The sequence below is a fragment of the Eretmochelys imbricata genome, chromosome 5 (genome assembly GCF_965152235.1).
Source record: "Eretmochelys imbricata isolate rEreImb1 chromosome 5, rEreImb1.hap1, whole genome shotgun sequence".
Classification (NCBI taxonomy): domain Eukaryota; kingdom Metazoa; phylum Chordata; order Testudines; family Cheloniidae; genus Eretmochelys; species Eretmochelys imbricata.
This window is the reverse complement of record NC_135576.1, coordinates 42,274,202-42,286,477: the sequence shown is the minus strand read 5'-3', so window position 1 is coordinate 42,286,477 and position 12,276 is coordinate 42,274,202. Positions and strand designations below refer to the sequence as shown.

Below are 12,276 nucleotides of genomic sequence, written 5' to 3'. Positions count from 1 at the left end.
TGGAATATGAAAATCCATTTTTCTCTGTACATAAGAAAGTTATTTATCAGTCCTTGCTCAGCTCCTGCTTTCATACAAGCCACCAGACAGGCATAAAAATATTGTAAAATTTCAGGACTTGAAAAATTCACTCACCTACCTGCCTGTCCAACGTAGGAGTGGTGAACCAGCATTCCTCAGACTTTTATACCAGGAAGGATCAAGCTGATAATGAGCACAACAGAGTGGCCACTACTTCTCGTTCAACTTCCTGAACCACTGCTAATGGCGCACAAAGCCCTAATCCCAACACACAAATATTTGGTGTTTTTCTTCAAGCCCCAACTTCTGGATTCTGGTAGCCACATGAGAAACCCAACTTACATTTTAAAAAAAGTTTCTAATTATCACAGCCGTAGAGAAAGACTGAAAATGTATTCTTTAAAAAGCTTAAAAATCAGAAGGGGAAAAAAATTACTTTAAAAAATTCATGATTTTGAAGAAAATCTTAGCTCTCTGTTTCAAGTAGGAATCTTTCTGGCAGTTAATTCTTTTTACTCCAACATCATCTATATTTGATGTAAAATTGCCACTTGTCCATGTTTTCCCTTCTTTGAGATAGCTTTCCCAGAAAAATCTGTAAGAGTGTTCAGTTCAGACTGCCAGCTGTCCAGTTTCATGGGCTCAGGATCATCTCAGATGTCATGGGGTTTTTGTACTTCAGAGGTGGCAAGTGGCAACTCTAATTTGATAAAACATCAACTCTATTTTTCTGTCAACCTAGTGCTGTGTACACCAGTGGTTAGATCAGCTTAGCTACAGTGCTGAGGGGTGTGGATATTTCAGATTCCAGAGTGACATAGCTGGGTCAACCTAACTTTTTAGTGTAAACCTGGCATATCTTACTCTCAATTTTAAAAAAAGTCACACCCTATTCTCCATTCAACTGTGGAGACCTTTAAGATCTTTTTATTATAATCCCCAGTTGAAATTTAGAAATAAAATTCTTGGTTGCCATTTTGACCATTTCACCCACTCTTCCCATCCGCTCTACTGGTGCCTTCTCCAGCACATCAAAAACAAGCTACTTACCTTCAATTTTAAATTTAGTTCCACTATATTTATCATATTGTATGCAGTCAAGCTGATAATGCTCTCCCCAACTATACCAAGCTTTAACAACCATTTGTCAAATTTTTCCTTAAAGCACTTCCTGGGGAAGAGGTCTGTCCAGTGAGTAACATTTCTCAACCCTGTTGAACTATATGTGTATACATATGTCACCATAATCCAGAAAGTTGGATCATGTAACAACTAGAACAGGTCAAAAGTCTTTCTAAGAAGTTTTTATTTTGTTAAAAAATTTGCTCTTTCCCCATCATCCTGATCTGGAAAGTTTTGGGGGGTGAGGGGGTGTATTTTATTTTTTTCAATGGAACCTCAGATGGTAATTTTTCATTTTTCTTTCCATTTCTCCATGTTCTCCTTTCCCTTCACTTTTTCAATGGCAAAATGGGGCAAAAATAAAGGGAAGAGAAAGGGGAAATACCCAACAACCTATAAAAACCCCAAATTTTTCTAGATGAAAATTTTTCCATTAAAAACTTTAAATAAATGAAAAAACAGGTTTTTAAATTTGCAGAAAAAGTTAGTTTTAAATAAAGTCTTACCATTTTTTTGGTTAGCTCTAGTAACAACAATTATTGTTTGTCACATTGAATACCAAGTAGTAACCTCTTTCCTGAACCTGACCTGGTCCTGTTTCAGTGTCTGTGTCATCAACTCAGCCAAAGAATGCAACCATCTTTTTGGTCATGCTCAAACTTTAGTGTTGGGCACAGATACTGAATAAAATCTGTAGCTTAGAGATAGGTATGGATAACCTGGGCCTTCCCATTCTTATAAAAAAAAACCAACACACCACACACACACCTATTTAGCAAACCTTACAACTTCCTTTAAAAGTTACACTGTTGGCTGGAATTCTTCATTTATGTACTCAGTCCAAAAGCAAAATTATTTTTTTAAACTTCCAAGGAACTGTTTAGCTGTTTTTGAGTTTGCTAATTCATTTTTAATAATGCCTGTCATCACAGTGAGTAGTATGACAGATCTATAACTGCTATGTAATAACTTAACAATATTTTACGTTCTGTTGGTCTGACTATTATGTGGTTTACTGTATGAATATATTGAGTGACTTCAATAGCAAGACTGTCAGAAAATGCAGGCAGGGAAGAGGCCAACTCAGATAATCACCTCAGCAAACACCCATGACTCTCTTCACCAGAACGTTGCTACACCGACTGCTGCTGAGCCACCCAAACCAGCTTATCTAGGCTCAGAAAACAGAGGAGAGCAACAAGACTTGAGACTAGATAAAAAGACTCACTCACATACAGAAACGAAAAAGGAATGTGAACCTAGATTCCAGAGTTTGGGGATAAGATGACATACCAGGGTCCCCATTAAGAGTATGGTGATACTCTAGGTGAAAGACACACATATAGGCCTTTTGTTGCTTTAAAAACCTTTTCTCTTAAGTTAGGCTTTGTTCCTCCTGTTAAGAAAAAACAATTCTTTATTTAAAAGGACTGTCTGGGGTCACTGTATCCATGACTGTTCACAAGCTTCCAATGGAAAGAACCATAGGTACATGAACCCAATTGGACCTCCTAGGGTAAGCAAAGTTGGTCCACAGCATACTGTAGCCCAGGACCCTTCAAAAGAATTAGGCGATTTCACCCCAGCAAAGATAAAGCACAAGGCCTAATACCTATGGGGATGCACTCAGATATCAGAAAATGTGCAGCTGACCTGTAACCATCACAAATAGATGTCTGATTATACAATATAAATTAGAGATACTGTTCTCAAAAACAAATTGAAAATCCAATTCTCAAACTTTGAACAAAAAGAAGCATGTCTCATCATTCCCTGAAGGGTGTTAGACTGGCCAGTTGGATCAAGAAGGAGAATCAATTCCAAAAATGGGAGCACTCAAATATGACCAGGACCCACCGTTGGGGCACTCCGCTTGATACTGGCTGCCAACTAGACATGGAGCCATTGATCGCTACCCGTTGAGCCTGACGATCTAGCCAGCTTTCTATCCACTTTATAGTCCATTCATCCAGCCCATACTTCTTTAACTTGCTGGCAAGAATACTGTTGGAGATCATATCAAAAGCTTTGCTGAAGTCAAGGAACACCACATCCATTGCTTTCACCTCATCCACAGAGCCAGTTATCTTGTCACAGAAGGCAATTAGGTTAGTCAGCCATGACTTGCCCTTGGTGAATCCATGCTGACTGTTCCTGATCACTTTCCTCTCCTCTAAGTGCTTCAAAATGGATTCCTTGAGGCTCTGCTCCATGATTTTTCCAGGGACTGAGGTGAGACTGACTGGCCTGTAGTTCCCCAGATCCTCTTCCTCCCCTCCCCCCCCCCCCCCGCTTTTTTTTTTTTTTAATAAAAAAAGACTGGTACTACATTAGCCTTTTTCCAGTCATCCGGGACCTCCCCTGATCTCCGTAAGTTTTCAAAGGTAATGGCCAATGGCTCTGCAATCACATCCGCCAACTGCTTTAGCACTCTCTGATGCAGTGCATCCGGCCCCCATGGACTTGTGCTCATCCAGCTTTTCTAAATAATTCTGAACCACTTCTTTCTCCTCAGAGGGCTGGTCACCTCCTCCTGTGCTGCCCAGTGCAGTAGCCTGGGAGCTGACCTTGTTTGTGAAGACAGGGGCAAAAAAAAAAAGCATTGAGTACATTAGCTTTTTCCAGATCCTCTGTCACTAGGTTGCCTCCCCCATTCAGTGTGAGGCCCACACTCTCCTGGACTTTCTTCTTGTTGCGAACATACCTGAAGAAACCCTTCTTGTTACTCTTAACATCCCTTGATAGCTGCAACTCCAAGTGTGATTTGGCCTTCCTGATTTCATTCCTGCATGCCTGAGCAATATTTTTATACTCCTCCCTGGTCATTTGTCCAATCTTCCACTTCTTGTAAGCTTCTTTTTTGTGTTTAAGATCAGTAAGGATTTCACTGTTAAGCCAAGCAGGTCGCCTGCCATATTTACGATTCTTTCTACACATCGGGATGGTTTGTTCCTGCAACCTCAATAAGGATTCTTTAAAATACAGCCAGCTCTCCTGGACTCCTTTCCCCCTCTTGTTATTCTCCCAGGGGATCCTGCCCATCAGTTCCCTGAGGGAGTCAAAGTCTGCTTTTCTGAAGTCCAGGGTCCGTATTCTGCTGCTCTCCTTTCTTCCCTGTGTCAGGATCCTGAACTCGACCATCTCATGGTCACTGCCTCCCAGGTTCCCATCCGCTTTCGCTTCCCCTACTAATTCTTCCCGGTTTGTGAGAAGCAGCTCAAAAAGAGCTCTGCCCCTAGTTGGTTCCTCCAACACTTGCACCAGGAAATGGTCTCCTACACTTTCCAAAAACTTCCTGGATTGTCCGTGCACCGGTGTATTGCTCTCCCAGCAGATATCGGCGTGATTGAAGTCCCCCATTAGAACCAGGACCTGTGATCTAGTAACTTCTGTTAGTTGCCTGAAGAAAGCCTTGTCCACCTCATCCCCTGGTCTGGTGGTCTATGGCAGACTCCCTCCACGACATCACCCTTGTTGATCACACTTCTAAAACTTAATCCAGAGACTCTCAGGTTTTTCTCCAGTTTCATACTGGAGCTCTGAGCAGTCATACTGCTCTCTTACATACAATGCAACTCCCCCACCTTTTCTGCCTTGCCTGTCCTTCCTGAACAGTTTATATCCATCCATGACAGTACTCCAGTCATGTGAGTTATCCCACCAAGTCTCCGTGATTCCAATCACATCATAATTCCTTGACTGTGCCAGGACTTCCAGTTCTCCCTGCTCGTTTCCCAGGCTTCTTGCATTTGTGTATAGGCACTTAAGATAACTCACTGATTGTCCTGCTTTCTCAGGTTTTGTTCAATATCTTCATTAATGATCTGGAGGATGGCATGGATTGCACTCTCAGCAAATTTGCAGATGACACTAAACTGGGAGGAGTTGTAGATATGCTGGAGGGTAGGGATTGGATACAGAGGGACCTAGACAAATTAGAGGATTGGGCCAAAAGAAATCTGATGAGGTTCAGCAAGGACAAGTGCAGAGTCCTGCACTTAGGACAGAAGAATCCCATGCACCGCTACAGTCTAGGGACCAAATGGCTAGGCAGCTGTTCTGCAGAAAAGGACCTAGGGGTTACAGTGGACAAGAAGCTGGATACGAGTCAGCAGCGTGCCCTTGTTGCCAAGAAGGCTAACGGCATTTTGGGATGTATAAGTAGTGGCACTGCCAGCAGATCGAGGCACGTGATCGTCCCCCTCTATTCGACATTGGTGAGGTCTCATCTGGAGTACTGTATCCAGTTTTGGGCCCCACGCTACAAGAAGGATGTGGAAAAACTGGAAAGCGTCCAGCGGAGGGCAACAAAAATGATTAGGGGGCTGGAGCACATGACCTATGAGGAGAGGCTGAGCAGACTGGGCTTATTTAGTCTGCAGAAGAGAAGAATGATAGGGGGATTTGATAGCTGCTTTCAACTACCTGAAAGGGGGGTTCCAAAGAGGATGGATCTAGACTCTTCTCAGTGGTAGCAGATGACAGAACAAGGAGTAATGGTCTCAAGTTGCAGAGGGGGAGGTTTACGTTGACTATTAGGGAAAAAAATTTCACCCGGAGGGTGGTGAAGCACTGGAATGGGTAACCTAGGGAGGTGGTGGAATCTCCTTCCTTAGGAGTTTTTAAGGTTAGGCTTGACAAAGTCCTGGCTGGGATGATTTAGTTGGGGATTGGTCCTGCTTTGAGAAGGGGGTTGAATTAGATGACCTCCAGAGGTCCCTTCCAACCCTGATATTCTATGATTCTATGACCAGTCATGGAATGTTTAAAAAGACTTCAGAACCAAAAACAAGAATCTCAGCTGACTCTAACTAACATGAGGTATGTAGTGAGATGTGGTCTCAAAAAACAAACCCCCCAAAAGAGCTTTGTGCTCTTTGTTTTGTGTGTTCCCTGGGGAAGCAGAGAAGCATCAGGTCAGAAAACTCCTCCTCCTAAAATCAGTCTCAATATTGCAAAAAGAGTACGTAAATAAGGCAAGGCATGTTCGATTATCTTTTGTTTTTAGCTTGTGAGTTTTCCCTGAGCTAAGAGGGAGATTTATCCCTGTTTTTTAAAAAGTTCGTAACTGTTCATGTGTTCCTTAGGCATTTCAGCTGCCACCTCTGCTAAGGGTTCACTGAGCTACGGCCTCAGCTCTACCATGTACTGGTCTGTAGAGATGCTGTACCCAAGGCAGGCCCTTCCAAAATTTTCTAAGAAGGCCTCTGTATCATCACCTCCCTTGTAGGTGGGGAACTTTCTGGGATGGGAAGCGGTACCTGGAGAAGGATTGCTAGGGTTGTCTGATATATTTTGCTTAGCCCTTGCCATCTCTAACTCCCTTTCATGCTTCCTCTCTCTTTCCCTCTCTTCCTGAGCATGCTTTTGGGCCTCCATAGCGCTCTCATGGGCAGCCTCTTCTCTGGTTGTTTCTGCCTCCCTAGCAGCTTTTTCTCTGGCCACTTGTGCATCAGCCTCCATCTGTCTGAGTTCCAGCTGTCGTTCATGTTCCTTCTGTCTTTCCTCAGCTTCAAATCTGGCTAATTCCAGCTTTTTCTGGACATTACTTTCTGTCATCCTAGCCTTTCTGCACTTAGCCTAGCTTAACCCGAGAGCTAGAAAGAAAAAAAACCCACATAGCTTGTGAATTCCCTTGCTGGATTTAACTACTCTGCACTGAGGCAGAAAAAAACAAAAAACTATAGCTGCTCTCAGCTAAAAGAAAAAAAAATGTCCTTAAAAAAAACCAAACAAAAAAATCCAAAAGCCTCCCTGCTTTCCAAGCAGCCAAAAGAGAGAGAGAAAAAAAATCTTTTTAATATCCTGAGGTTTGTGCTTCTGGTTCAAAATGATCCCATGGCTCACACCATGTCAGGGTTCCCTCCCCACTCTGAACTCTAGGGTACAGATGTGAGGACCCGCACGAAAGACCCCCTAAGATTATTTCTACCAGCTTAGGTTAAAAACTTCCCCAAGGCACAAATCCTTCCTTGTTCTTGGATGGGTACTGCTGCCACCACCAAATGAGTTAGTCTAAGATTCAGGAAAAGAACACTTGGAGTTCCTGTTTCCCTAAAATATCCCTCCAAGCTCCTTCATGCCCTTTCCTGGGGAAGCTTGAGAATGATCTACCAACCAAATTGGTAAGCCAGATTCTTAAAAAAAAAAGAACTTTATTATAAAGAAAAAAAAGTTAAAGAAGCACATCTGTAAAATCAAGATGGAAGGTAACTTTACAGGGTAATCAGATTCAAAACACAGAAGATTCCCCTCTCGGCAAAACTTTAAAGTTACAAAAAAAAAAAAAACCAGGGATAAACCTCCCTCTTAGCAAAGGGAAAATTCACAAGCTAAAAACAAAAGATCATCTAATGTGCCTTGCCTTATTTACTTACTCTTTTTGCAATACTGAGACTCATTTTAGGATGATTTTAGGAGAAGGAGTTTTTTGACCTGATGCTTCTCTGCTTCCCCAGGGAACACACAAAACAAAGAGCACAAACAAAGCCCCTCCACCACAGATTTGAAAGTATTTTCTTTCCCCATTGGTCCTTTTGGTCAGGTGCCAACCAGGTTATTTGAGCTTCTTAACCCCTTACAGGTAAGGAGGAATTCTTATCTGTATGGTTAGACAAGTACATATCATAAAAATTAGTGTATGTGATCTGGCACAACTGTCAGACTATTAAAAAACAAAATAAATGCTCACAATTGAGCTACAATGAACTAGATCTCACCTAGAATACTAAAGATAGTAATTTAAGAGATGTTTTAAGGTTATTAGCGATACAAAATGGTGAGACACTTACAATTCAGGAGCTTGATCTTATGCCTTTACTGGACAGAAACCAAGCCTCAGATATCACTTCTGCAGATACTGTATGGGATATATCCCCATCCACTACACCAGGGGTCGGCAACCTATGGCACCCATACCAAACACAGCACGTGAACCAATTTTTAATGGCACGCTGCTGTCTGCTGGACCCGCGCAGACAGCAGTGTGCACTAAAAATCCTGCCCAACCCAGACCGCTCTTTTCTGCCCACTGCTCTCTCCTTGCAGAACAGGCAAGCTTCCCCCTCCCCCCACCTCTTCCCCCAGCGTACAGGGTTCCTGCCCCTCCTTCTCTCCCTCCCTGCGGCCGATCAGCTGACTGCCCTTGCCACAGAGCAGGAGAGGGAAAAGTGGAGCCGCAGCGCGCTCTCTGCTCCGGGGATCTTGGGGAAGGGGGTGGAATCAGGGCATATCCCCTCCAGCCCCTGCCGCGAGCCGCTCAGGGCAGGGGGCTGGGAGCACATCCACGATCCCTGCCCATACCCCCAAGCCCTCTGCTCTGACCCCTGAACCCCCCACACCCCCAAGCCCTCTGCCCTGAACCCTCCTCACACACATCCAGCCCTCTGCCCTGACCCCTGAACACCCCCCCCCAACCCCAGCCCTGACTCCGGCACCCCCCACACATATCCAGTTCCCCAGCCCCCTGCCCTGACTCCTGCATCCCCCCCACACATACCCAGCCCCCCCCCCACACCCCATGCCCTCAGTCTTGCACCCCCCACATCCCCACTCCCACCCTGAGCACCAAACAGGAGCGCCTGCACCCCCCCACACACATATTCCCACCTGCACCCCTCGCACCAAATGGGAGCTGCCCAGATAAGCACTCCACACCCAAACCTCCTGCCCCAACCCTAAGCCCCCTCCCTCATCCTAGCTCCTGGCCAGACCCTGCACCCCAACCTGCTCCTTCACCTCCAGCCCTGTTTTCAGCACACTACCACCCTTATCTCAGTGCAGAGAGAGGAAGAGAACCAGGCTAGAACAGGGCCGGGACTCCAGACCGGCAGTGGGCTGAGCGGCTCAGCCCACTGCCAGTCTGGGGACCCGGCCACCAGCCCCACTCAGCCCACTGCCTGTCTGGGGTTCTGGCTGCCTGCCCCTTGCCAGCTGGGGTCCCAGCCGCAGGCCCCGCTCAGCCCACTGCCGGCCTAGGTGAGCGGAACCCCAGGCCGGCAACGGGCTGAGCGGGCCAGCGGCGCAAGATCAGCATTTTAATTTAATTTTAAATGAAGCTTCTTAAACATTTTGAAAACCTTGTTTACATATGACAATAGTTTAGTTATATAATATATAGACTTATAGAGCGAGACCTTCTAAAAAACGTTAAAATGTATTATTGGCACGCAAAACCTTAAATTAAAGTGAATAAATGAAGACTCGGCACACCACTTCTAAAAGGCTGCCGACCCCTGCACTACACCTTCCAAAGTAAAAAGAAAACCGTATCTAGCACAAGCTTGTTCAATGGTACACTAGTTATTAGTTGTACAATACTACATATATCAATGAAACTGACAATATACAAATCCACAAAGCACTTTAATATGGCACCTGACCACTGAACTACAAAACACAATTTAAATTAAATACAACTACGATAGCTACATTAGTGAAACACGACAACTGCATTTATGGTTCTCACAGCCATCATAACATTTTCCTCCTGCAACCACGTACAAAATGTTTTACGGTTTGGGGGATTTTTAAGTTAATCTACTGTTCATGAAAGATGGGTGCAACCATAGAGACTAAAATCCTATTTATCTACAAAAAAAGGTAAAGCAGGGAGACCAGCACTGCAACCTTATATACTACACTCTACCAATGCATCTCAACCCTGTTCTGTCAGCATCAGCTTTAAAAATAGGAGAAGTTAGTTCAGTCCTTATGCTCGATCAACTCTTTCCATCTGCAGAGACTGTACATAAAACAAGTGATTAGTGCCTCTAACACTGACAGTTTTGTAGTGTGAATACTTGTCCACTGAACTAAGACCATCAACTGGATCACAACCTTTAGTAAAGCAGTTAACTAAGGCGTGGTCTACACTACAGAGTTAGGTCAACGGAAGCTGCCTTTCGTCAACCTAACTATGGAGGTGTCTACACTAAAATTTCACTCCTGCTGACGTTAATGCCCCCTACAATGACTTCATAATTTCACTTCCATGGAGGTGTGTCGAGTGTAGGTCAACGTAGTTAGGTCAAAGCAGTGTCAGTGTAGATACTGCATTTCTTATACTGATTTTAGTGGCCTCCAAGAGGTGTCCCACAATGCCCCACCTTCACCGTTTTGAACTCCACTGCCCAGCGCAAGGTACATAGGAAGCCGCCCTTTAAAGCCCTGCAAAATTTTGCGGCTGCATTTCCTGTTTCTCTTGGAGAGCTCACCTAGCAACTACGCAACTGACCATTCTAGAACCCCCAAAGTAGCATGACATCTATTTATTTACTCTTCTTTACTTATGGAACAAGAGATAGTGAAATAACAACTCTACCTCTACAGGTTATCTGCTTTTCATTCCCCTGCAGAGTTAGGAAGACGGAGCCCCGCAGAACAGTTTATGTGCATGAGGATGTCCTATGAATCCTCCATAGAGATCTTGAGGAAACTTTCCTGGAGGCAGTCTGCAATCCTTTACCAAAGATTTCTGGGGAAAAGGCTGCCTTATTTCTTCCATCACAGTAGGACACTGTCCCACACCATTCACCAATTATATCAGCAGGTGCCACTGCATCACGTAGGCTAGCAGCATATGGCCTTGGTCTGCAGTTGGATGCCTGCCAGAGCTATTCCCTTTCCACCTACATTATCCTCAAGAAAGAGGTACCAGCTAGAATCACCACCATCTGATGAAAATGGTGCCAGGATTCAGTTTAACTGCCCTATTGGCATATACTCATGCCCACGACATGGGATGACATCAGGCCCACCAACAGCAATTCCGGGCCCCAGGGCAGAACAGTCAATGGGCCCCCACGCACACACAAGCCATGCCCACACGGATGCAGTCCATCTGACATTTGGGCACGCTCTTCTGACACAGCCAGGGCTTCCACATGCCTGCCTGGTACGGTTGCGAACCGTCTAATTGCGCAAACTCAAAGATCCTTGCCCACACCTTCCCTGAGGCCACGTCCCTGTCCCGCCCCTTCTCCAAGGCCCCACCCCCTGCTCACTCCATCCCCCCCACCCTCACTCACTTTCACCAGGCTGGGGCAGGATTTGGGCTGTGGGAGGGGGTGCAGGCTCTGGGAGGGAGTTTGGGTGTATGATGGGGTGTGGGGTGCAGGTTCTGGGAGGGAGTTTGGGTGCAGGCTCTAGGCTGGGGCAGGGTGCAGGAAAGGATCAGAAGGTTGGCACTTACCTCGGGCAGCTACCAAAAAGCAACTGGCACACTCTCTAGCAGCAGCTCCTAGGCGGGGGACCCAGAAGGTCTCTGCACGTTGCTGCCTGCAGGCCAATGGGAGCTGTAGAGCTGGTGTTGTGGGGTGGGGGCAGCACATGGAGACCACTTGGTCTCCCCCCCACCAGGGGCTGTAGGGCCATTGCGGCCGCTTCTAAGAGCAGCATGGAGCGAGGGCAGGCAGGAAGCCTGCCTTAGCTCCACTGTGCTGAGGGGAGTGGTGACAGTCCACAGGCCCTTTTAAATCTCCTGGTCCCCTGGGCAATTGCCCCTTCCCCACCACCCCCAGAAGGCCTGGGTGACATGTTCCAACAGATCCTGCAAACTTCTGCTGCTTCAGATATCAAGCACAGGACTTGGAGAATCATTTTTATTAGTTCACAACATATGTTGGCTGGGACTGACATCATTCACAGATAATAGTAATGTGTGTCTTTGCAATGTTATATTACTGCACACACACCATACTCATTACAAGGTTCATACTGGGGTGCAAAAGAGCAGGGCCAGGCAGAGCACACTACAGCAACACACATTACTGTGGTTCACTATTGAAATGGTCTCTCTCAGCCTGCCTGAGCCATACAGCTCCGCTCAGCTCTTCTTATAGCCCTGGTATCTGGCTGCTCAAGTTCAGCAGACAGCTACGCCACCTCCACCCTGGTTGAAACTTTTCTCCCTGGGCTTCACAAATATTATGCAGGATACTGTAGGCAGATATAACCATTGGGATTTTTTTTCACTGAGGTCCAATCTCATGAGTAAACAATGCCAGCATCCCTTCAAACAACCAAAAGCACATTCTGCATCTCCTCAGCTTATAGTTGAAGCACTCCTTCCTGCTGTCGAGGTGACTGGTGTGCAGTTTCACGAGCCAGAGGAGTAAGGTGTAGGCTGGGTCT

The 12,276-nt window shown here is 45.6% G+C and overlaps 1 protein-coding gene across 7 annotated transcripts in view; it reads right to left on the bottom strand.

The window, feature by feature from the left end:
- Nucleotides 1–12,276, bottom strand: part of ERBIN (erbb2 interacting protein) — a 223,459-nt gene that overhangs the window by 149,737 nt on the left and 61,446 nt on the right. The window lies entirely within an intron of this gene.